Source organism: Orbicella faveolata, unplaced genomic scaffold, assembly GCF_042242905.1.
Source record: "Orbicella faveolata isolate gen_17 unplaced genomic scaffold, um_ofav_v1 contig_14, whole genome shotgun sequence".
Classification (NCBI taxonomy): domain Eukaryota; kingdom Metazoa; phylum Cnidaria; class Anthozoa; order Scleractinia; family Merulinidae; genus Orbicella; species Orbicella faveolata.
Window position 1 is genome coordinate 10,352,492 of NW_028301541.1, and position 24,203 is coordinate 10,376,694.

General features: G+C 36.8%; 2 long non-coding RNA genes across 4 annotated transcripts; both read right to left on the reverse strand.

Moving 5' to 3' along the window:
- Nucleotides 1–7,519: 7,519 nt before the first annotated feature.
- LOC110041397 (uncharacterized) lies at nucleotides 7,520–10,872 on the reverse strand. The gene is made up of 3 exons (XR_002295761.2): nucleotides 10,825–10,872; nucleotides 8,536–8,743; nucleotides 7,520–7,693 (listed from the first exon to the last, which is right to left on the reverse strand). It is a non-coding gene; the product is annotated as an uncharacterized LOC110041397 (long non-coding RNA).
- Nucleotides 10,873–15,662: 4,790 nt separating this feature from the next.
- LOC110041396 (uncharacterized) lies at nucleotides 15,663–23,927 on the reverse strand. Of its 3 annotated transcripts, none has more exons than XR_016206365.1 (4): nucleotides 23,830–23,927; nucleotides 20,206–20,402; nucleotides 17,172–18,491; nucleotides 15,663–15,711 (listed from the first exon to the last, which is right to left on the reverse strand). It is a non-coding gene; the product is annotated as an uncharacterized LOC110041396 (long non-coding RNA). The 3 variants fall into 3 exon arrangements; XR_016206366.1 differs by having other exon boundaries at nucleotides 17,135–18,491; XR_002295760.2 differs by lacking the exon at nucleotides 15,663–15,711 and having other exon boundaries at nucleotides 18,240–18,491.
- Nucleotides 23,928–24,203: the final 276 nt, after the last annotated feature.

Genomic DNA, 24,203 nt, shown 5'->3' on the forward strand with positions numbered 1-24,203 from the left:
TATTAAGACTACGATCAGTACAAATGCTGAAATAATCAATAGAATCAAAAACTTATCTTTACGGCAGGGAGAGGACATGAAGAGAGATAAAATGAAACTATGAAATGTATCTTTTTTTTTCCTTTGGTTAGCCCTGGGGGTCTCTTTTTGTCCTCAAAGATCGATTTAGAACAATAGAAAAGTAAATGTAACAAAAATATAAAGAAATTGGAAAAAGAGTCTTCGTGTAATCCTAATTCGCAATAAAATCATAAATTTTCGCTTTAAAAAAAAAAACACAAAATTTCGGTCAGACACCCTTTGCATTATTGCTTGCAATAAAAAAGTTAATTTAATGACCAAACATTTTTAATTCGTGAGCCTGGGAGGGACAAAACTGCCCCACCTAAATATCTCCAGTTACAAAAGTATGTATACACTAAATGATAATCACACTTAGTGCTTGTAAAGCATCTGAACTTCTGTAATGTATTGGTTACCATGTGTTAATCATGACGTCACAGAACGCCACACATGACGTCACAAAAGTCAAGATGTCCATTATCTTGACGGACGTTTCACTGCTAGAGCGTCAACGCTGTTTTTGTGATAAAAGATTGAAATCAGCGCGGACCCCAGGCTAAATAGGACTAAGTTACAAAGGTTTGAAAACAGTCTGGGTGTACTGTTTTACGCCCCCGCCAGCCCAAAGGGTATAAGTTACGTCATGACTGGACGAAGTTTAATTGTGTGCATACTAGCAAATGAGACTACATGTACTTTGTGTCTCTGCATGAGTAGGCTTACACTTCATTTAAGCTCGCCTGTTAGATTCAACTTTATGCTTGATTTGCACTTTTGCACTTTCCTACATTCTTGAGCTATTTTACAGAGATATTTTACGTCCTTTTTGCTCATGGATGAAGTAACATCCATGAGCTTAGGGCAGTCGGATGGCGCTCACTCACTCACTCCATTCTAATTAATTTATTCATTAAACCTGGATTAAACAATTTTCTCCTGCCTCCCCTGCTAAGTGTTGTTTTTGTCCAAGAGTGTTCGGTCGACTTCGGGAAAGGTTCTTTGACGAGTGGGGACTAGAAAGGCGTACATTTTTGCCCGATAAATCGAGAGCCTGGGTACGAGTTTGTCGAACACCTCGAAGATTGAGGTCGGCCATTTTGGTTTCATGTGATTTTCTTTCCTCACACCTAGCTGAAAGCTGGTAGAGGTATTTATGACTGTGGTCAAGCATCGTTCACAACAGCACGGTCGGCGAGGTCAAAGAATTGATACATGACACCCGGGAAGACAAAGCCAGAAAGTGCGATCGTGATTAACATATCGGGGAAGTTAAGCTCGTACCTTTTTTTCTTGGTAAGGGAATTTGATGGTTTCCACTCGCTTTCTCTCGTTGTGGAGTCCAAAGTAAGCATAACTTCTTGTTAGGTTTTGATTTCATTGTTTCTTTATTGTTTTATTTTGTACGCACACATTGAAATTCTGCCTGTGTTAGTATCGCAAGCTCGAAATTTGTAAGCTTGTTTTTAAACACCAAGGGGAAAAAAATTTCGAATTGCCATATCTTTTAGTTTTGTTGTCGTTCACACTACATTTCTTTTATATTCCATGCAGTTCGACCAGAGTGAAAATTTCTTCACGGATGATATGCAAGACAATCTACATGTACGATTGAGTAAATATACACTGCAATATTTTAGTGATGGATGAACAAATTAAGTCCAAGAGACTGTGTAGATCTATATATTTTTTTTTTTGCAAGAAAGATATGCTGTCCAATTGTGTCAAAAAGCCGGACGCATGGTGGCTGGTGATGTAGAGTTTTTTTTTTTTTGCTCCTAGAAATGAGAGATTTAAACAAATTGACATCAAAACTTGAATTATGGAGAAGAGAATGCTTGATACTTGTCAACATAAGTATGTTTTGTAAACATTGCAAAAATCTGTTAGCAGAGACATATCTGCAATCCTTTTCAATATCACTGCATTGCTAGTGAGACTAGCACAAACAATTACCAAGATATATAGGAATAAAATACTGTGATTTTTTTTTCAAAGAAAGAAAATTATTGTTATTTTACTTTCATGCACTACAATATGTAGTACCCTTATTATTGCATTGCATCAAGTCGGGGACTTTTTCCTACAGTTAACTAAAGGTGCACTTTCTTCAGGCTGGAGGTATGATAAGACTTAATAGGACAGGGATTTCAAACATTAATTGATTATTTATCCCACAAATAAGATCTAGTGGGCCACATTAGGTTTGTGAAAGGGGTTTCAGGCTAGAAGCTACATGTATATGAAAGGAAAGCCTTTCCTGTCAAGAACACTGTTAAATGGATAGGTCTTTGACCTTGGACCAGAGCCTCCTTGTATAAAACTTTGTTACTTCCCTTCCTCCTCTCCATGGACATAGTTCTATAGGAAAAAAAAACCTTATAAATTGTAAATAAAAACATTCCCTTCACTTCAGGTTCATGATTGAAACAAAAGTGTCTGAAATCATTCTTATAATATTGAAGGAAATACTTTTTTTCTATAGATTTCCTGTTTACCTGCAAAATACAATCAAACTGTTTATGTTCGACGTAGCTTATAGTAAACAAGATTTTGCCAATATCCATGTCTCACTTAAGTGAAATTGGGCAAAATAATCTTGGTCGTCCTCGCATTCTCAAGTTGATTGTCGAAAATAAATTTCAAAATCATGTATTGTAATTTTTGCATAATAGTAATCATTGTTATACAGCTGTTTCATAATGTTAACTGAACAAGAACCATAACCAATTTACCTTGACCCTAAGTGCACTGCTGACTCATATACATAATTATATTGTCAATTTTCGACTGATTCTTAAATATGGTGAACTCTCATTTAATGATTTCATTTTGAAACAGGCTGTTGTTATTCTTTGACACTACATCATGTACAAGTTAATATGGTAACAATGTTCCAATTCCAATTAAAATTAATTATTATCCATTTTAAAATAATTCCAGTTAAAATTAATTATTATCCATTTTAAAATTTATATGCTGTCTGTGTAAACAACCTGTTATTTGATTTTTGTATTTCTTTCCTATTTCGAGCAGTCTGGCCTCGAGCCCTGGCTGTGAACATTGTGTATTGTGTTCTTGACCAAGACACTTAACTCTCACAGTGCCTTTGCTACTCAGGTGTATAAATAAGTATTGGCAAATTTAATATTGCAGGGTAACCCTGCGATCGACTAGCATCCCATCTGGGGGTAGTAGAAATACTCCTAGTTGCTTCATGCTACAGAAACTGGGATAAGTCCTGACCTGATGGACCACTTTACTTCCACTTCGGAGTTGCTGTTTGCCTCTTTTTTAGAACGAATGCTCGTGCAAAACATTTCACATGATAATAACTTGATTTTGTAGAGAATGAACGTACAGGTGACATGCATTTTCATATGAATAGTTTTGCACAAAAACTCGTTTAGTCACAGAGGCAAAAATCAACTATTCATCCATGAGCTGGCTCAGGGAGCCTTTGATTTAATTCCACTAAAAAGACCTCGAGTGAAATATTTTCCCACAGATCCTTTTTACATTTTGTATGCAATTTTTCGTCAAATATAAAGAAACAACAGTTTTCTTTCAGAGTAGCAGGTACTCAAAAATGTAAAAAAAAATAAACCCACACCTGTCAGACGACATATACGCGCGACCTTCGACTCACGTGCGTTCAATTAATTATCATCGCACCAGGCTGAGCAAAATATCGTGATTCGTCAGTGGCGAGCTGCTCAGTCAATTACCAAAGTTGAAGGCCGAGGCATATACTTGCAGGATATAAATACCAACAAATCACCAAATCTGAAGGAAACCGAGATCAACAATTGCTTTGTCACTGAATTTTTTTTCGTAACTAATTTTATAAAGAGGGAATTAAGTGCGCGCTGTTTCACGGCAGTATATTATTTCGAGGAAATCACAACTTCTCCTTCCCTGATTCGGGCTGGTCCTCGTCTTTTTCTCCTTTTATTGAATATTGCCCTATTAAATTAAGGATTTAACTCCACTAGCTTTTTCTGTTCGAAAAAAGACTATTCTGCTTAAAAGAATTGTCCCCAAAAGAGACTATTCTGCTCGAAATTATGCTCCAAAAGTACTGCTATGCTCGAATTATGCTTCTATAAAAATTAATATTCCTGGGTTCAAAATACTCAAACATGAAAAATGAGACATTGTTTCACCCATCTAGGGTAGCCTCAGCCACAAGCTGCTCCAAAATATCTAAAAAGTTGCCCCAAAACTCTTTACAAGTTGCCTGAAGTTGCTTAAAAGTTGCTCGTAAAATAAAATCAAAATGACAACCAGTTTTGCCTTTATTTACTTTCCAAGTGCCACTGTGAAGTACAATAATGCAATTTAAAACTAATGTCTTGTTTGCCTTTTTTCTTGGCAACGCAACAACTGCGGGTGACTTTCAAATGTACAACTGTGTAATTTCATTTGTTTTCCTGCAAAATCAGAATACATACTATAACATTTCAAACATACAAATATTGACAGAGGCAATAGGTTTATTAACATTTGCTCCGAGCTGTTTGGCTTCTCTGATAGGGTCGTTTTCATTCGAGGAAGAGATGGAAATTTCTTCCTCAGTTTCGTTGTTCGTCGCCATTTTGAAAAACGTGGTCTTATTTGCCAACCGCTGACCTCAAACTGCGGGTAGTCCAACTGAGGGGAAGGGCACAAGATTGAATTAGCGCGTTGTAAAATGTTATCTATAATATTAAAGAACTGAAATTTTCTTATAAGGATACCTAACAAGGCTTAAACAGTATAATAGGACTTGGTAATTCCTATGAGTTGCTCAAAATTTCATCAAGTTGCCCCAAATTCAAAAGTTGCTCTAAATAAGAAAAGTTGCCAGAAAGATGCTCCAAACAGCAAAAGTTGCAAAAAAGATGCCGAGCAACTTGTGGTTGAGGCCAAACCAACATATGCGCATTTATTATTTAATCCTTAAAATTAACATGGGTAATAACTTGTAATAATCTAAAGAGCCTGAGACAGAAAGCATTCATCTGGAAATTCCCGGATTCTTGCTGCTGGAGAGGCATGTGGGTCAGTTGCAGTCTTAGCGTGTACAAACCGAGTATTCCTATTTTTGCAAGAATCATTAGAACTAATTTTTCGTTTACGGGCAAGGTCATACTTTTCTGGAGCCCTTAACAAAGATAGAGCATTGATGACCTGTCTTTCTTTCCTCGTGGTCAGTGACTTCTACCAGTTCCGGGTTTGGTTCCGCCATCTTGTTTTGCTCGGATGCCCGTGCCAGCTCCCTCTCAGACTCGTTCCCAGGCCCCAGAATATGCAAAAGGGCCAAAAATGGCCTACAGTCGAAGGTCCAGTCGCGGCCACCTCTCGTAGGCGACCACCACTCCGACGACCAGTTTTCCAAGATACCGAAAGTTTCCAAGTCAAATCACTATATTTGGAATCTCTTGTAAGCGACCACCTCTCGTAAGCGACTGCGACCACTTTTAGAGCTAAAAGTTTGAAAATCCTTTTGTTTTTTAACCTCCCGTTAGCGACCACTTGACAGATAATAGAGCGAAAATTGGATAATAAGTTGTTGCAACATTATCGCACTTCTGGGTATTGCAAGAGAGGGAAATTTCTCCATGGGAAGGACCGGATATGTTCTCAAAATTGACTTTCCTTGTGAATGAAACATTTAATGCCCCTTGTATTATATTTTGTGCTCCTGAGGCTCGAAATTTTACCGGCAGAATGTGTAAGGGCCTGGAGTCCAGTTGCTTTCTCGCTGTTTTGGTCTAGTAGGCATATTTGCTTTCCGGCCGACAACGCTGGAAATTGAGCTGCCATTTTTATCACAGAAGTGAAAGCAACTACGCATAAGCAGATTATTATATGCAATAAAATCACTGTCAGATAGTTGTGTAAATAGGAGACGGAGAGGGAGAGAGAAAATTTCACATTGTAGCCAATGTCGGCTGTTAAATTCATAAAGGACGCTCGATGCTATAAAATTAAATCATAGTTTATCTCAGTTTGGCGAACTATACTGCATAGAAAAGCCGCTATGTTGTATAAACGTGTACGTTAATTACAACGAACTTACGTTTAGTAAGAATGTGATGTCATTGGTATTATATATCATACGCGCAACAGAGGTTTTCAACTTGCAATGCAACAATGTTGCGAGACAAGTTGAAGAAAAATGCTGCCCGTATTACCGGACCTTAAATCTTCTGCTGACTGATTCAACGTGTCGGAGCTCTAGAGTTATAACTTGTCGTTTTAATTGCAAAAATCAGTGACAGATGTTTGTGCTACTTTGTGGCCGCCAATTTGGCGCCCCTCCGACAACATGGCGTCACCTTGCAAAACTCTATAAATCAGGGTGAGACAATTCAGTTACATTTCTCCGAATAACGTACCTATGAAAAATCACGCATTCCGAACTCTTTGCGAGCTTGCCTATATATCAATAATCTACCACATCCCAGATTCTTTAATTCATGTTTTGAAGGGTTACGATTTTATTTTTGATGGCATGACAGTGAAAACCAGCAATTAACCTCTTACTTATAACCGAACACGAGGGGAGTATTCTAAGCTGTGTTCGCACCAGGCCGAAACATGATTAGTCTGATCACGAATGAAACATGTTTCGTTATGGAAAGTGTTCACATCAGACAGTCCATTGCGCGAATCATGGTTGAAATATGATTATTCTGACCATGATTAAAACAACCTCGCGAGGTAGTTTTAATCATGATCAGACCAGACACGTTAAAGATGGCGGTTGGATGCAGAGAGGAGGCGATTGCCCAAAAGAACCAAAATTGTGGCTATGAGGCCAAATGTCTAGTTGAAATACGAACCGATAAAGAAATACAACTGGCAATTATCGGCGATGGGTAGAAAGCAGAATATTTGGGAGAACATTGCCGCAAAACTTAATGAAGTGTAAAAAATTTATGCGAGTACCATGAACTGAACAGCATAAATTATACAACCATGCATGAAACGTGTTTGAAACTGACAACTGATGTGAGCAATGCAATAACAAACATGTTTAGGCGAAACATTTTTCCTTGAAACATGTTTACTCTAATCATGTTTCGGCTTTAATGTGAACACAGCTTCTAGAGTATAAGTTTGATCTACCTAAAATTTTCAAAGATTCATAAAATTTTTTGCCAAAGTTTTCTGAATGTTTTCGATCAATTTCTAAGCATTTCCGAAGCAGAAGAGGCCCGAAGATATCGGAGGATAACCAAAAAAAAATTGAATGTGTTCCTAATAATTTGTGGTCTACCTACCTGTTTATCTCTCATTTACAATACACAGTTGGACGACATACAGAACATTACTGAGGTGACGATTTGGGCAATAGCCAATCAAGCTATGAAGAAATAATAGATATTTAAGGAGGCAGGGAAGGAAGAAAGATAGGAAAGAAAGCAGATCAATTAATCTATCATTAATCAATAATCATTTCGCATGTGCATGTTGTCATAGCCACATATTTTATTCAGATTTTCTAATTTTTTATCAGTTAATCACTACTTTTACATGATTCTTCTCCTGAACCATCGAGCTAGCGACTACGATAGTTAGCTTCTTCGTCTTTGGGCATTGGTTATCATCGTTGAGATTTTTCACTTCTTTCTCCACTCACCGTCTACGAAAAAAATAGGCGAAATAAAACAAATTTAAAACAAATAGAAAATTCTTGAAAGAACAGCATTGTGGCATTAACTGATTATTGTGACATATAGTTCCTTAGTAAACAGACTCGAAACCTGTAGATTTATCCTTATACGCATATACGTTCACAATTGACATCAACCACAAAACTATAATATTGTGGAGGAGCAAAGGCCGGGGTTTGATGCCATCGTCCAAAGGAGTGTTTCTTAGGAGGGGAGGGAAGGGGGGGGGGGGGGGTGCGGTATCCAAGATTGGCTTCTTAAACTGAAAAACAGATTTTGCTTTTCTTTACTAAACAGATCAATACAAGATCCCTCGGATCATGGTGCATCAAAGGAACCGATGAATGGACTCTGGGCAAGGATTACTTGGTTCCTTTGAAACACCATGATCGGAGGATTATATGCTTGAGATATTTTGCTGGATGGCAGGCCAGGATACCCTTATTAAATATAAGATTTATATTTTTGGTTAAAAAGTCTGCAATAAGCGTGTCTTTCTCCTCGAATTGAAATCCGGTCATAATATTACAGAATGAAAAGTCTATCAGGGAAATTATTATGTTATAGTACGTTTATTCCCTTTCAAAGATCAATTTAAAAAAATATATACCTCGCTTGTTTTACATAACAATATGGGATATGGGACTCGACAAATGACCGCTAATTGACGAAGCCGTAAACGTAATGTAGGGCTGTCTCTTTCTACGTGCTATTATACTGACCTCACACAGAACCAGCTTTTGTTATATCGTTAGCTATACAAATGACATAAAACGGAAATATTCCTACGTTACATCTCAAATCTCCTTACTTGGCATAATGCAGTAAGGTACGTCAACCACATCTTCTGTCTCCCTTTGCTGCATTTTAGAGTCACTTGGTGCCTTCTCGATTCGATCCCTGCCAGCACGAAGTATAGCGTCACCTTGCTCCGTGAAAACACCAACGACTAGCACGATCACTAGGACTGTAAGAAGTGTCTTGTTCATCGTGAAGGTGAATGGATTTCTGTGTCAGATCTGAGGGACCAAAGTTAGAATGGCGCACAAGTTAATAATTTGGCGCGCTTCCCATTCATTCTATTCTAACCATTTAATCATGAATTACGAAAATTCAGATAGGAAAATTAAATGGGAGGGAAATTCCTGGTAGTTTAGGTATACCTCGCGAGACTGTCCATTTTCCCCCGGAAATTCCGAGAAATGCTGTTCCATTCGCCAATGGAAATTTCCAGAAATTCAAACCGCAATGTTTTGATCAGAACGAAAGCGCCTCTTATGTTATTACGCTTCTCTTCACGGCTTTTTCAAATTTTAACATTAGTCAGCTTTAAATCGAATCTAGGGCAATCTACTTAAATACCATCTTATGAGAATAACATCTGAAAGTTGCATATATAAAAAAGAAACGTGATAAATTCTTGGCCTCAAGCTTAAAACAATACAATCATTGTCAGGAAAATGAAAGAAAGATTTCTGTTGACTTTTAAAAACGAAGCCGAAGTTTCGTGTTTCATTCAGCATCTATTGAGCATTGACTCGCCCAACACCATAGGATTTTTACGGTAAAGCTGTTTCAATTTTGTCCATTCATATTTTGCTGTTGAGCTAGACAAACTTGCTACAAACCCCATCGAATTGAACAAAGAACAAAGTAATTTGGATTGCTACTTCCCGCTTTTGTCTTAGCTCGATATACTCTTTGAATTGCGTGCTAAATTTGGGTTAGGATGATTGTAGAATTAATGTCTGCCTAATTCTGAATAAAAATTAATTTTCGACCTTCAGAAGTCATAAAATATATATTAATCAATTTAGCGCAGACTATATTGCTTGTTATCTTGGGCTGCATCAACGAGTATAAAAGCAATGGAGAATAAATCAAATGAGTTAAAAAAGAGCTCAGCAGAAAAACTGTGCACAAAGTCAGCCCCCACTTTTACTAACACTTCAAAATATTGTACAGGATTCTATGACTTCTTTGAACAAGATAATGGGTTAAATTTATTAAAAGCAACATAAAGTCTACCTAAACTGAAATGGCCCACGTTATCTGTTAATAAGCGAGCAACGGAGTTTTGTCTTTTTAACCATGGAAAAGAAATAACCATTAACGAATAACAAATTTAATAAAGGCGGTAATTTAACATTAACCGTCAAAATCAGTCGAAGGAATGACTTAATCTACTTTGAGCTTTGATATTAATGGGGTGTTATACTTGACTATTTTCTTTTTCAAATGCGGTCAATATGATTAGCGTTATTCGCCTTTCGTCTCTTTTCAAGCAGCCTAAATATGCATTTGTTTTTCATCATTTTTTTTTTGTCCTTTCTTTGGATTGTTGAAGATATTTATGAAGAGTAGAAAAAGGGGGGCGTTAGTTTTAGAGTTCGGGATGGATTCCAAAATTAATGAAGAAAATGAGACTTAGTGAAAATTAGACGCAAAACGCTTAGTTATACACAGCATATTTTAGATGTTATTGTAAAGAAAAATTAAACATATACTATATTTACTCCAATATAAATGAACTGTTACTTCCGATCGTTGAATTACAATTATTAGTATCATATAGAGGTCAAGTTTTGTTTTCTTAAGTCAAAGGAAATGGCTAATGGATGTTTACATTTTGAACTCGTCTGAACTTTGATGTTAAGTTTATTTTGAGCACATGAATAATGAGATGAAAAGTTTCGCTACAAAACGTTCACGATTAGCAAAAGCGTAAAACTGCTCAAGGGTTTTAATGCCAATATATATATCACATAACCGAAAAAACAAATTAAAAGATAAAACAAAGGTGCTAAGATTTTACTGCGCGATGTCCAAAGTGAGTTTACCATATAGCATTTGCTAGATTAGCAGAAATGGTGTAGCCTTTTAGAACCACCAACCATGTATCACGTTTAGTTTTAAGGTTAATTTCAGTCTTTTTTTCGATATTAAACAGTATGGCAAAGCCTTTTTTTTTCCTTTTCAAGATTGAAAAACGTCATACAGGTTTGAAACTGTCATAAAAAATAACCACTTCTACAAATGAAAGACCACTTTAAACTCAATTCAGCAAGCAATAGATGCTTAAGTGTCGACATTATCCTACCTTCTGCGAATTCGGTCCTCTCCAAAGAGTTCTGTAATCTGTAAGGTATGAAAAGCAACAAGCAGACTTAATTTATAGCCACACAGCACTGCATCATTGCTGAAAACAAACGGATGCATACGTAGAGCGAATGATACAAATTTAGATAAGACGCATAAAAGGTTTTTAAGAATCTGATCACTTTCCATATCCAAACATGCAAAAGTTTGCTGCTCTGCTATCTCTTGAACAGGAATTTTAAAATTTATTTTTCATATTATTGCAGACGCCCCACTGGCGAAAAATATACATGTTAAAAGTTTCTGCATTATGTCATATGAAATATTTTCATTTCTTCATCAATTTTTAGAACTTTATCGTGGATAATGTCTTTAAATCAGATAGAGTTAACGTTTTAACAGGTTCCTTTTTGCTATTTTTCTATAATCTTCCCTGTTTTCTTTCTTTTCAAATAAATGGGTTTCGCTAAGCTGTTAATGATATTCTCGTCGGTTTCTTGCAGCCCAAAATGAGGCCAAGGCTCAATTTTGATAAGATAAGTCTTCTTTGATTTTACGACAAAAAGAGAAGATAATGTCAGTTTTTTATTGCAGACATCATTATAATATTACGATTTATTCCGCTCAGCGCAACATGAACGAAAATCGTTGAGCGGAACTAACTCACTGAGTTCAAGATAAATCTAAGTTTCATTCGAAATAATTTTGTGTTCCTCCACGTTTTGTTATTTGGACAAACTCTTCGCCAAGTACTTGATTAAGATACTCACTTTTTTGACAGAAAGAAACCGTTTCGAACTATAATTTTGTAAAGTTTAAACTTCAATGCAATTGAAGAAATGGCTGAGAAATGTTTTTCAACGTCGCGACATGATTAATCAAAACTTGGATGCTCTAATTAGGTTTTGCCGTTTTGATAACATCCTCCATTAATCTTTAGCTTAGTCCTTTGTGCCAGACAGAGGTGTGACGGATATTAAACTTAAGAGCAGATTTTTCCCATCGGAAATTGAGGAAAAACTTCCAGTGAATAAAGGATGAAATTCATTGTGCGTTAGAAAAAAAATAAGTAAATAAAATAAAATCAACCTTACTTCACTTGTTTTCGCAAAGCGGGTAAGCTGAAACGAAGGTATGGAATAAAACTTAAACTTGGGCTACATTAAAGTATTATTCATCTACAGAAGGACAGGATGAGAGGTGCAAATGGCTTGTATTAAAAAGGCTTTGGTGAATTAAGAGATTTGTCAAAATACATCCTTCCTAATACTTGCGCGTCAATTTTAGAACTGCTTATCCTACCTTACGGCTTTAAGCTATTAACTGTAAAGACATGATAATGACTAAAAATGTGTTTTTATATTTTCTCAGTTACAACAATGAAATCTATACAGTTCGACAGAATAAGAGGAAGTATTTCTATGCTGATATTAATGTATAGTAACATGAAGTTATTGCAGGAATCTTCGACAATCTTACATTTAATTCCTTCTTGAAAAGAAAGTAAGCTTTCATCGGGCTGAATTAAAGAATTGTACTTTTGTTACAGTAGACGAGAGTGCGACGTACAAAATTCTTAATACGCGTCTTACGCCACGATTTTAAAACATCTACCAAAAAGATTTACAGCAATTTATTAAACTGTTCTCCAAATACATATTTCCGTTTACCAAGCCAGGGGACATTCTTAATCTCAATTCCAGCTTGAAATTTGTAAAATTTTCCGAACTATCCACCTTGTTTGACTATTCATTGTTCAGCGTAGCTGAGACTTTGTCACAGATAATGATCAATAAAAAAAATCGAACAACTTTGAACGTGATAAGGGGTTTTACCAAAAATCTATAAATATCGCTGTATTTATTCATGTGTTAAACAAATTATTGTATACATCACATTTCAGCCATTATGATTCGTTTGATTCCCTTTGCAAAGACCTCTTCACCTTAAGTGATCCAATACCTTCACGATTTGGTGTCAAGTTACAATTAATGTATGACATCAATAAGTAGCCAGTAAACAATATTGCAATAGGAATAAAGAAGTTTTGATTGGTCTCTTGATGAGATGACAGCGGTTGGTCAATAGCTTTGCTTATGACCACTTAGCCGAGTCAAACTGGGTCCAAGCTATGAAGACGTATCGTGAAACCGAAACATGGCTCAAATTTTCAATTTCCTGTCAACTTAATTTTCTAATTCTTCCTTAAAAGTTCATCATGGTGTTTTACACGAATAAAAGTATTTTTTGTAATTGAGATATTCAAAGGTTATACTTCGTGAGACAAGGAGACTTCATGGGTGTTTTCATATTCTTTCAAACAGTTATCATATGACAATTAGTTTGTTGAAAGCGACGTTTTCTTAAAATCTGAAAGATTTGGGAACTTTTGGTTTTGCCAATCAAAATGACAGCGAAAACTACATTGAATTTTGCCTTCTGAAAAACATCACGCCCCAGTATACCGTGCACTGACTAACTAGCGAGATTTAAAACAAATTTGTCTCACAAACGATAACTACTCTAATTAAAACCACTTTCAGTTCACTTTACGCTAGTAAAGTGACTTTGTACTCTTTATTATTATCAGTATTAGTCTTTCAATATTTTGGTGGAATAGCACAGTTGACTTAATCTGAAAAATGTGTCTCTTGATTGATTGAACTTTTTTTTTTCCGAGGAGACATTATGATTGTTTATATGCATGCCACTATTTTTAAGCCGTCAGGTTCTTTTTTTTTTCACACTTAGAAGAAAAAAGATAGCAGGTCAATCTAAAGTTTTAGTGACCATTTACTTCCCGTAAATTTACACCAACTACTCATAGCTGATTCGTAACACATTTTTTATCTTTTTTCGGGAATGTACCATTTGCTTAATTTATCAACAAAATTGGAAACAGTTTGTTCCATTGTGCAATGTATGCTACAATTATTCTCAAACAGCTTGATTCGAAATAAGAGCTAACAATGATATTGTGATCTTGGAAACGCGTTTAGAAGCTGCCAAAATTAATACATATAAAACAACATGGCGTGAAGCAAAAGAGGTAGCTGATTTCATTCTCAATGTGAGTTGTGTTTAGAAACGCAATGATTATAATAATAATATCTTATAGTGAGGGCACTCGAACCGTGAACACTTTAACCATTTTTTAAAAATATTTTTCAATGTCAATATAATGAAGGTTCTTCATATTAACAAGAGTGTTTACTGTTTTTACATTGTAAAAATGCCAGCCTTGTACATTATCTAAAGAACCGTCGTTCTATGAGCACCCCCCAAAAATTAAAGAGTTCATGGTTCTATTGTTCCTTATTGTAGAAGGCATTTACGTTACAGCATCTTGAAAATTTAAGCTTAGAATATTTCATAATGACGTTCTACGTCTTCCACAGCACTTTGAGTGAAAACCATCCCTGCACTCGTTCGGTTTTGCCTCCTAGATAGCGCTTTTCCTGTATCGTTAAAATTTTCGTTCAGTGTACGTACAGTGCACCGTTCTCAAACCATTTCAATAATCTAGAATCGATTATTTAAGACTTACATAGACGTCGATCGGCGACTATTTAGAATTGTACTCGAAGTGAACATTAGCTCTCATTTGTAACACTACTTAAGAAGTCCTCAAGCCAACAAAATCAGTAAAACACTTTTAGAAATATAAAGCATATTTCGTTATAACATGCAGTTTTTAATTAACAGCTTACTGTATAAACACTTCTGATATTATGATTTTGATTTGAACAGGGTTTTATGCAACATCTGTTGATAAATTCCGATGTAGCCTTTTTTAAATACAGCCAGGTTTCCCCACGATTTTTTGAATAAAATGGAGTCAATGTAAAAGGGACGGAAGGGTGTATTCTTCTCGATCTTCTCGTTGGTTTAGGTTTAAGAGCCCACGCTGAATGACCTATTTATCACTTGCAAACTTGTCAAATCTCGTAAAATGTGCGGCAGCGTGACATCAGCAAATATTGAATCTCTGATTATCAGATAAGTGAACACAGTGGTCAGAAAATTGACAAGAAGATAGTTGTTTCGTTTTGATAAATTTTCAATCAGGCTAAAATGTAGGTATTGTATATTTTTTTCTGGAATACATGTCAGCGTAGATAATAACATAAAATTTGAAATAAATATTCAGGAGCAAAGGTACCTGTGAGCAATAGACTGTTTTCGATATAGTAACATTTAGCTTGGCAGTGAGGCCTGGAGGACACAAACAAAGGGAGTTGAATGACCATGTTTATTCATTTCTTTTGATTGTATCCTCTAGGTCTCACTATCAAGCTGAATTTTAATATATCGAAAGTGACCCGTTTATTTCTTATTGCAAGAAAAATTATGAGATTGCCTACTGATAATGCACATCCAATGATGAACTGTTTACAGGCTATACAATAACTAAGGAGACTGATGAACCTTGTAAAACCATTCTGAAAATGTTAACTAACTTCTGGATATATTCCAATTTCTTTCGTGAACGTTTGGTGATCTATAGTTAGGAAACTCTTCGAATGATGTTTGGCAGAGAACTGAAGTTTTTGTGAATAACAGTATGATTTCTAAACGCGCTATGTTAATAGTTTCAAGTAAACACACACCAAAAATGAAATTGCATTGGCGTCGGTAAACCTGGTGTCATGTTGTGGTCTTGCAAAGGTTCATCGAATTTCCTCGTATATATTTTAACAGCTCTTGGATGCAAAATCTGAGCAGCAGTCAGAACAACAAACTGTGTGTTATTAGAAACTGAAAAATACCTCTTATATGTTCCTGAGCTGCCACCAAAGATCAGGAAATTGTGTGCCACTCATTTTCCCTTTGGCCCTCTTTGGTCTTTTTCAGACGTGCTGACCTGCCTGATTCCTTCATATTTGCACTAAAAAAGAACAATTACTGTCTGTCAGCTAAATAGATTTTGCTACATCAGTGAGACACACTACACGTTAAGCATGATATTGAATGATATATCTTATAACAGTCACCCGTTATCCCTTTGTATTGTGAAAGAGCAGAAAAACGCAGGAGTTGCTGTCCCAAAACACGCCAAGTATAAAGCAGGATTCGCCTTCCAGTTGATGTTTGGCTCCTTGCGCTCAGTCTTACTCCACAGATGTAACTTTTCCTCGGTCTTGCTACTCTCCTCTAATCCTGAGGTCCAGTCCAGTGCTCATGGCAACTACAGAGGGTGCACAGGTCTGCGGCAATCTCTACGGAACTCTAAATACTCCTTAAACCTTTAAAGGTGCTAAACCATGAGAGTGATAAGGGTGTTTTTTTCGATGCCAAATTTGCCTTCAAATACAGAAACCTCAAGATAACAGTGCAAATGGTCACGATTGACTAGTTCTGAAAAGGATAAACTTGATTAAGAAATATTAATCATAAGTTTTCTGTTTTCGCTGTTCTTTTTATTGTGAACATAAACGACCAATTTGTTTTAGAACTGTAAAAACGTTAATCTTCTTCAAAACGGAAAAAAATATTTAGGATTGTTAGAAAAAAGTCAGACTTTTAACAGCCAATCTTTCGTCTTTCAGCAGTTAATGTTTACAAGAATTCATTATGCCCAGTCTCTATTACTATGCTGAAGGAGAAGGCAAATGAAAAGATGACAATAACAACTCGTTAAGGACCATGTCTAATCAATGTCCAAAAATACCAACTTTAATCGGAAACTTGCAAGAATGTAATTTAGTTTTCATGTTGATAGAGGAGAACCTGTACTAAGAGAATACCACGAGACAATTTGACAGCATTCGTTAGGGGTCAAAAAGTAACGAAAAGATAACCTTTTTTAAAGCTTTTTTCAAGTTAACTTTACTGGCAAATTTAGATCTGTCCCTTTTTCCTAGCTGCTTCCCAGAAAATCAACCTCACCATCAAAATTGGGGTTCGGTTAATGACGGTGTACTGGGTTTCCCAGTCAGTAAGAAATTGGCTGAGAAGCAGATTCATGTATTTCAAGGAGCAGAACCAATGCGTGCCCTGCCCTGAGGTTTGTGACGTGTGTCAATTATTTTGAACATAGCCAGAAATTCCGAACCACGACCCCCCACGAGGCGTGACAATTGTGTTTGCATGTGCTCTCAGGTCTCTAAAAGAAAAATGTATAGATGTCGTATTTCAGTCGATCGCTGCAAAGAACGAGGTACTTGAATTTCACTGTCCCGATGAAAATTTCTTCAGTTGTGGTAATAGTTTTGAATTGGAAAGGGTTTTGTAGCTTAGCGAAGTAAAATTCTTGCGGCTTTTTCCACTTGAAAATTTTACGAATGCTAACAAGGATCTGCCATACTAACCTTTGTATATTATGTCTTGTTTACGCAAACCACTGACCTTTGCTTTGGGTTGCTCTCTCCTGCTGAAGATTAGAATCTCCATCCCCATGCGGAACTTGAAGACCACATCCAATACTTTTGTTTTCGACAATTTTTGGTTCTCTTCGAGTTGAATTCATTGCGGTTTTTGCTTTATAAAACTCCCGAAATCTCCCAAAAATTGTCCATCTTTGACTGCACACTTTCAAAATCGCTCGGATGAAACTCTTGACGAACGCGAGCTGTTTTCTTCACCGTATGTGTTGTTTTCATCACAAAATCTAGCCACCATTTTGAAAAATAGTTCAAGCTGTTCTCCAGGCTCTTTTCGGCGTTTTTAAGGACGATTTTTAGCGCCTGGGACTTGAATTTCGTGCTGCGTGACATATCGGCCACGGATCGAAAATTATTCTCGATGTGATTTACGGCGGCTCAAAACCGCTTGCAAAGGCTTCTCATTGTACGAAATCGGACCGGTGAAAACAGAAACGTATCAGTAGAGTTTCTAAAGAGATTATTTCAGTGAAATCTTCTTAGAAAAGAGATGATATTTGCCGGATAATCTTTATTTTCTTGGCTGAAAGTTGGCTTGTCAGCGCCCGCGCTGGCGTGACTTGTTTTCTTGACAGCCGTGAGCCAATCAGCACATTGGATATAATGACGTATGTCACGCCTGCTATGGTTCGGAATTTCTGGCTATGAGTTACCGTACTTATATATTGTCAATCTAGCTGTTTTGTGTGGATGCAACTAAATTTAACAACTGAATGTTTGCCTGTGTAAGGGTATTATGTTCATCAAAATGATAACATCCCCGATATATGATATTTTGCCTTAATCACAGGGCAGTTTGACAGGGTGTTAGTCATAGAATAGACAATATTGCGACAACAGCAATGGTAAGTTACTTTGACTAATAGGATTGTTTTCGGCATCATCTGACAATCAGTATGTCTATAAAGCTGCGAACGATTCCAATCAATCAATCAATCAATCAATCAATCAATCAATCAATCAATCAATCAATCAATCAGTCAGTCAGTCAGTCCGTCAGTCATTCAATGAAATCAATAACTTAAAATATAAATATTCTTCAAAAGCTTTTTATTCAGCTAAAAGCTTTTATTTAGCTAAAAATGGCCTTTCAAACACACATTTAGTGTCATGGCGAAGATCTCGTTGTCTTTACTATTTTCGTATTTCTGATACATCTTTCGTATTTCTGATTTTTAAACTTTAAAGTACATGCAAACGAAACAATTGCAAGCACACCCATTTTACTTCTTTTGCTGGATTTTCATTTGAGTTGTTGTTCACTTCTGATGCCTTTCGACCCTGTCTGTGAAGAAAAACAAAATACAGGCACTTAATTGAAAAGTTATGTAATCCAAACGGAAAGACATTTTATTAGTTTCCTTGAACTGCAGAAACGACTAAAAGGTCACCTGTATTACCTGTTCAATCATTAATTAGGGATTTACTATTCCCGTCATTCTCCTTGCCTGTCATTTCGCTCGAAAAAGGTAAGCCGCAAAGGGAATACTACAGTGTAACACTGCTTCATATTTTGGATGTTCTTGATAAATTACTTTCTGTATGATTAATTAACCTGTGTGGAAATTTAGATGTGTATCGCATATATGTACACTTCTTCAGGAAATGAAATGTAAAATTAAAATGTAAAACTAAAAATGTATTTAGTTATTTACCCACAAAACACGGAACAGCTCTCTTGAATTCATTATAAAGTGGTTTTGCGGATGGGAGGAAAACCGGAGAACCCCGAAAAAAACCTTGGTCAAGAACGAGTACCAAAAACAAACTCAACCCTCTCATGACGCCGGGTCGAGAACTCGAACCCGAGCCACACGGCGGAAAACTGGACAGGTGAGTTGCGAGCTCTCTCACAACTGCCCCACCCCTGCCCCTACTAAAAGTTTTTATTAAAGTTAATCGATCAATCAAACAACAGATTAGCCCTCCCATATGCTAAACGTGAAGATCCAAGCTAAGAGTGAAAATCAATAAAAAATTTGAACAAAACCAGTCGAAGATCTTCCACCCGTTTTGACAAATTGGTCAACTGGGCATGTTTGCCTATTAGTGCAAGGAAGCCATTTACTGATGTTTTTGTTGAAAGTAAGTTGGCTGTATGGAAGAGAAGGGAATAATTTGTAGAAGGTCACTTTACACACACGTGCGAGTGTTTTTCGTTGCAGAAGGTTCAATTATGTAATAAAAAGCTTAGTTCTGTAAGATTAATTTCATTTGGGAAAGGATTTTACGCGGCGATAGAATAACGGCTGAGACGAGATTATGAAAAAGGAAAGAAGCCGCCACCATTTCAGTTGTTAACAACCGCACAGCACACAGTTAAGCCCAGTTCAGACGCCGAACTTTTTATGAACCGAACTTAATTCGAATGTGGACCGACCCAAATTATCAAAACTACACCTGTTGATTCATACGTCGAACTTAATTCGCCGAACTTTATTTAGTTTAAACCAAATCACATCGGAATGTCAGCGATTTTCAGGCAAAGTGAAAACTGCTTGTAAAATACGTTATAATAATTTATGCGTTAGGTTCGGCTCATAAAAAGTTCGACGTCTAAATCAAAGCTGTTCCAAACCCGAAATTCTCGGCTGAGCTAGGTGGGAAGAATGGCTGGGCCGTTCCAAATTCAAATAGTCGTTCTTAATTGATTCAAACGCCGAACTTTTCATGTACTTAATTCAATGTATTTGGTTCAAAGTTCGGCGTCTGAACTGGGCCTTAAGCTACGCGCTCTCAGTTTAACAGGATAGATAGTGAGTAAAGTGAGAAGGTTATTCGTGATTTAACGCTGGTAGATTTGTTACTAATTAAGAAGATAATAATAGCGATTTAATAGATCACAGTGCCATCCGGCCTGCCTAATTTCATTATTAACAAAGAATTCCCAGATTTTTAAAGCTTTTTAACCTTGTCGACTCGTTAAGTCAATATTGGCCGTTAAAGTTAGCCTGTAGACTACTTAAAGAAATTATAGGTGGGAACTCTTTTGCACTGACCTCGTCTAAAGTAAGCTGAGGGTCCACGTATTTCGTCAGCCTCTCTTTCGTACTGATCCAGGCCACGTGGTAGGTTCTCAATACGGTCCCTGCCCGCACGGAGTAGCCCGTCAATTTCATTTATGAAATCGCCAGTAACAAGCACGATCAAAAGAACAGTAAGAAGTGCTTTGGTCATGGTAAAGAGGAAGTCTAAGCTGGCGAGAGAAGAAAACAATTGTTAGATTTTATGTCCATTGTATTTTCTTTTAATCTAATCTATAGCTATTAGACAATTATTTGAAGGCCTGGTTCCATATCTATGATATCCAGATTAAATAAAGTAAGCGGTAGCAGCTTAACTCAACCTTTATCTTCCTATCACAAAAACTCATTCAATACTAAAATGTTTGAAAATAGGCCGTTGTTACCAGTAATTATTTATACACCTCGATCGAGATACTCGAGTTGACAAGTATGAGCTAATGGCAACATTGTGCTCCAAGAATAGGCGATTTTCGAGTTGCCCTTTGTCTCTGTTTCAAAAAGAATCGTTTTGCGAAACCATTCATATGAAAATGCGTTCCATCCACGCGTTTATTCTCATGCAAATCAAACTCATTTCCATATGACAGGTTTGGCACGACGACTCGTTTTGGAACAGAGGCACAAGGTAACTCGGAAATGGCCTAGTAATTAAACTCGCGGTTTTCATCCCTGAAGGCACATTCGCATTACGTCATATTGGCCTGTGGGCCTGAATCGAACTCAGCTCTCGTATTGAGTATCATTTTCTCTCTGTCGTCTGGTAAGACCTTGTCTTTGCAGGTCATTTTGTGGTCCTAAAGGCATGCAGTGCGAAAACCGAAAGGCCAGGCTCAAGCGGAATGGCCGAGCTGAAATGGTGAATGACCGGCCAGGGATGTTGAAGGAATTAATGACAACTGCGCGAACAATTTTTTCTTGTTTTTCCTCTGTTAAGATCTAGTGTTCAGATTTGCTAATGAAGCATCTATATTAAAGAAAAATTCGCTGACAAAAAACATTGTTCGGTGTTAAAGAAAACGCAATTATGCTATATCGTTTTAATTCACAGACTTGCAGAAATGATACACGGTCCAACCTTTGTCCAATGTTCAAACAAAGAGCTGAATTTCCTTCTGACACTGACAAATCTTTTTGCTTTCCTGTCACGGTATTTGTCTACAGCTGTGTCAAGATAATTGAAAAGAGGACCAAACAGCCTTTGTCAAGATAAGTATACTAATAACGGAGCAATTAATTTGATCTACCAGCTGGCCTGCTCAAGTAATCTACTCTCATTCTCCGCAAGGACAGCGTGTCTGTGTTTTGCCTCGTTTTGTGTTGATTTCTCTGATCCGATCTTGGATTTTAGTTGGTTTTTCATTGTTGTCGTTGTTCTTCTTGTATTGTGGTGTTGCCGCTTTTTGGGGGGTGTTTTCGGCCGCAGCAAATCGACGTTTTCGAGGATTGAGTGTCGGATAGGAAATCAATGCAAAAGCTTTGAGTGCCGTAGACGGGAACATGTCGTTTTATGGAACAGGTTATTAACTCTCCCTCCCTAAACTTCACCTGCAGCTAAGTTTTAAAGCCATGATCAACAATGTACAATAGTTTACCGGGCAAAATTTGCCGCTTTGCCATTCATGCTCAAAGTAAGATACCGTGGCCTTAAGGCTGCCTTAGCTATAGCTCAGTGGTTGATCGGAGGGCCGACAAAGCGAGGAGATATTTTGATTAGTGCTATGACAATATAATTATGAATATCAAGTTGGCCTTACATTCTAATCAGTTGTGATTCGTGACAAGTCGCCAGCCTTAGCTCATTACCGTATTTGTGGTATAAGAATTTGACTGGGCTGGTTTTTAGATCCTAAATATGTACGGCATATTAGAAGCGTGGCGCCACATTCAAAAAAGACGGTTACTTTCAGTTTTGGCTGTTCTCTTTTTACGTAATATATCAAACATGAAAGACCGTGTTTGACCACGTTTCCAAACACAGAAAAGAGAGTTGAAAATACGACGCGTAGCGGAATCCGTATTTTTGACGAACTTCGAGGTGTTTGGAAATGTAGTGAACACTGTCTTGAATTTTGATACATCTTCTCAATCAAAACTAATACTAAGAAGAAAACGGAGAAATTCGCAAAAATCTATGCTTATGAAGATCAGATATCCAAACGTCGTCATGATTTCCTTTGTTTAAACTTGATGAATTATTAATGAGTTTGAGAAAGGTGTATACCGATTTTGAAAATTACAAAAGCAAAAGACGACCGCCTAGAAACTAATCAACCGTCGTGCTAAACATATTTTGGGGACCTTCGCTTATACGACGGCGATGACACGGACAACGCCTATCAGAAAATGTATTTCTATTCTACTTCGAAATTTCTGAATTTCGCAGTTACCTAGATCTATTTAGTATGCCTGTCGGTATAACTGAAAAATTGCCCCTGCTGAATATGCTGCAAATGTGTTCAGTTCCAAAATAGCAATACGAACAATTAGCTGAAGTGATTCACGTCAAAATCTTGCAAACTGGTCGTTTCAAGTTGTTGATTTGCAAAGGACGGCTACGAAATGTACAAAGATGCATACTGCGAGTATTAACCCATTATTGAGCTCAATACGCCTTTTGTTTGACGACATTTTCTTTGTCATCTTGTTTCGCGTGAGGTGTCTAATCTATTTTCAACAAACACACAATTAATCAAACCTTGTCGAAGAGTTGACCTAACCTTAACAATTCGCAAAGAAACCGCGTACAGTCATTCAATATGTGCCAATTCTACGAAGACGAGAAAAGTCTAAACAGAACTGAGTCGCTCATACGATATTGACCTTACCAGAGACTGTGTGAAGAAAGGAAAGCTTAAAGGCCGAGCTCAGTAACAGTATTTTGAGTTATTTTGGCCACGTACAAAATTACCTTTAAATTGAAGGAAACCCGAAAATAATAGTTTACTAAGATAGAAAAACACCAAAGAGATAATAATAAACCAAAAAGGAACAGGGATGGTTAAGGATGGAGAAGATTAACACCGATTACAAACGACGAACTTGAAAAATTTAGGCTAAACTTGTCAACATGAGCAAACCGTGACGTAGCTCCTTTAAATGCTAGTCAGTGAAAGTTCTACATAAAAAAAGAGAACAAACTTACGGATAGTCAAGACGTAAAATATTCTTTAAGTGAATTATTTGCGAGGGAGAGTCAGGAATATTTAAAATTAGCCAGATCAGTGCCAGTGCATGAAATTTTCCTTGGATTATTTTGACAATGTTTGGTCGTTGACATTTCGTAAAGAAAAAAACAAAAACAAAAACAAAACCAAAAAAAAAAAAAAGAAACAGTTACAACCGAAGAAAATGATCTTCTAAGAATATCAAAGTAATTCTATTGTTAGCTGAGTTGTCTGAAAACGATTTAATTTTGGACTTTTCTGTTAAACTTTTTATAAATCCACAAACCCTAGACGTCCCTAAATTAGTAGTCATCACAAGAAAGGAAGGATCATAAAATAACGTTCAAAAGTTTGAGAGCGTTTTAGAGGAATGAAAGTTCCATCAAGCGGAATCTGGCGTACAGCAGATTTCAGAATGTTCAGACGTTCCTACCTTCTTTCAGTTTGGTCTTAACTTGCCAAAGCTTCGCGTGATCTGATCTTTAAATTATGTGAAAAGGCACAAAAGAGGAGTTACTTTATAACTTTATAGCAGTCCACCATTAGCCAAACACAGCGGATGCGTATTAATTTAGATAAGACAAACAAGTTGTAGTTAATGACTCTTTAAAGAAACGTGGCTATGTCCGCTCTCCATATCAAGACATGAAAGGCTCTATAATTACCCATTTTTGGACAGGAAATAATTCATTTAGTGCCTACGGACGCCCTCCGGCACGCCAAACTTTTCCACGATGCGTAATTTGCATTTAATTAGGTTGACTTTTGGGGGAAACTTAGTGGAAATATACCACGGCATGGCATTAA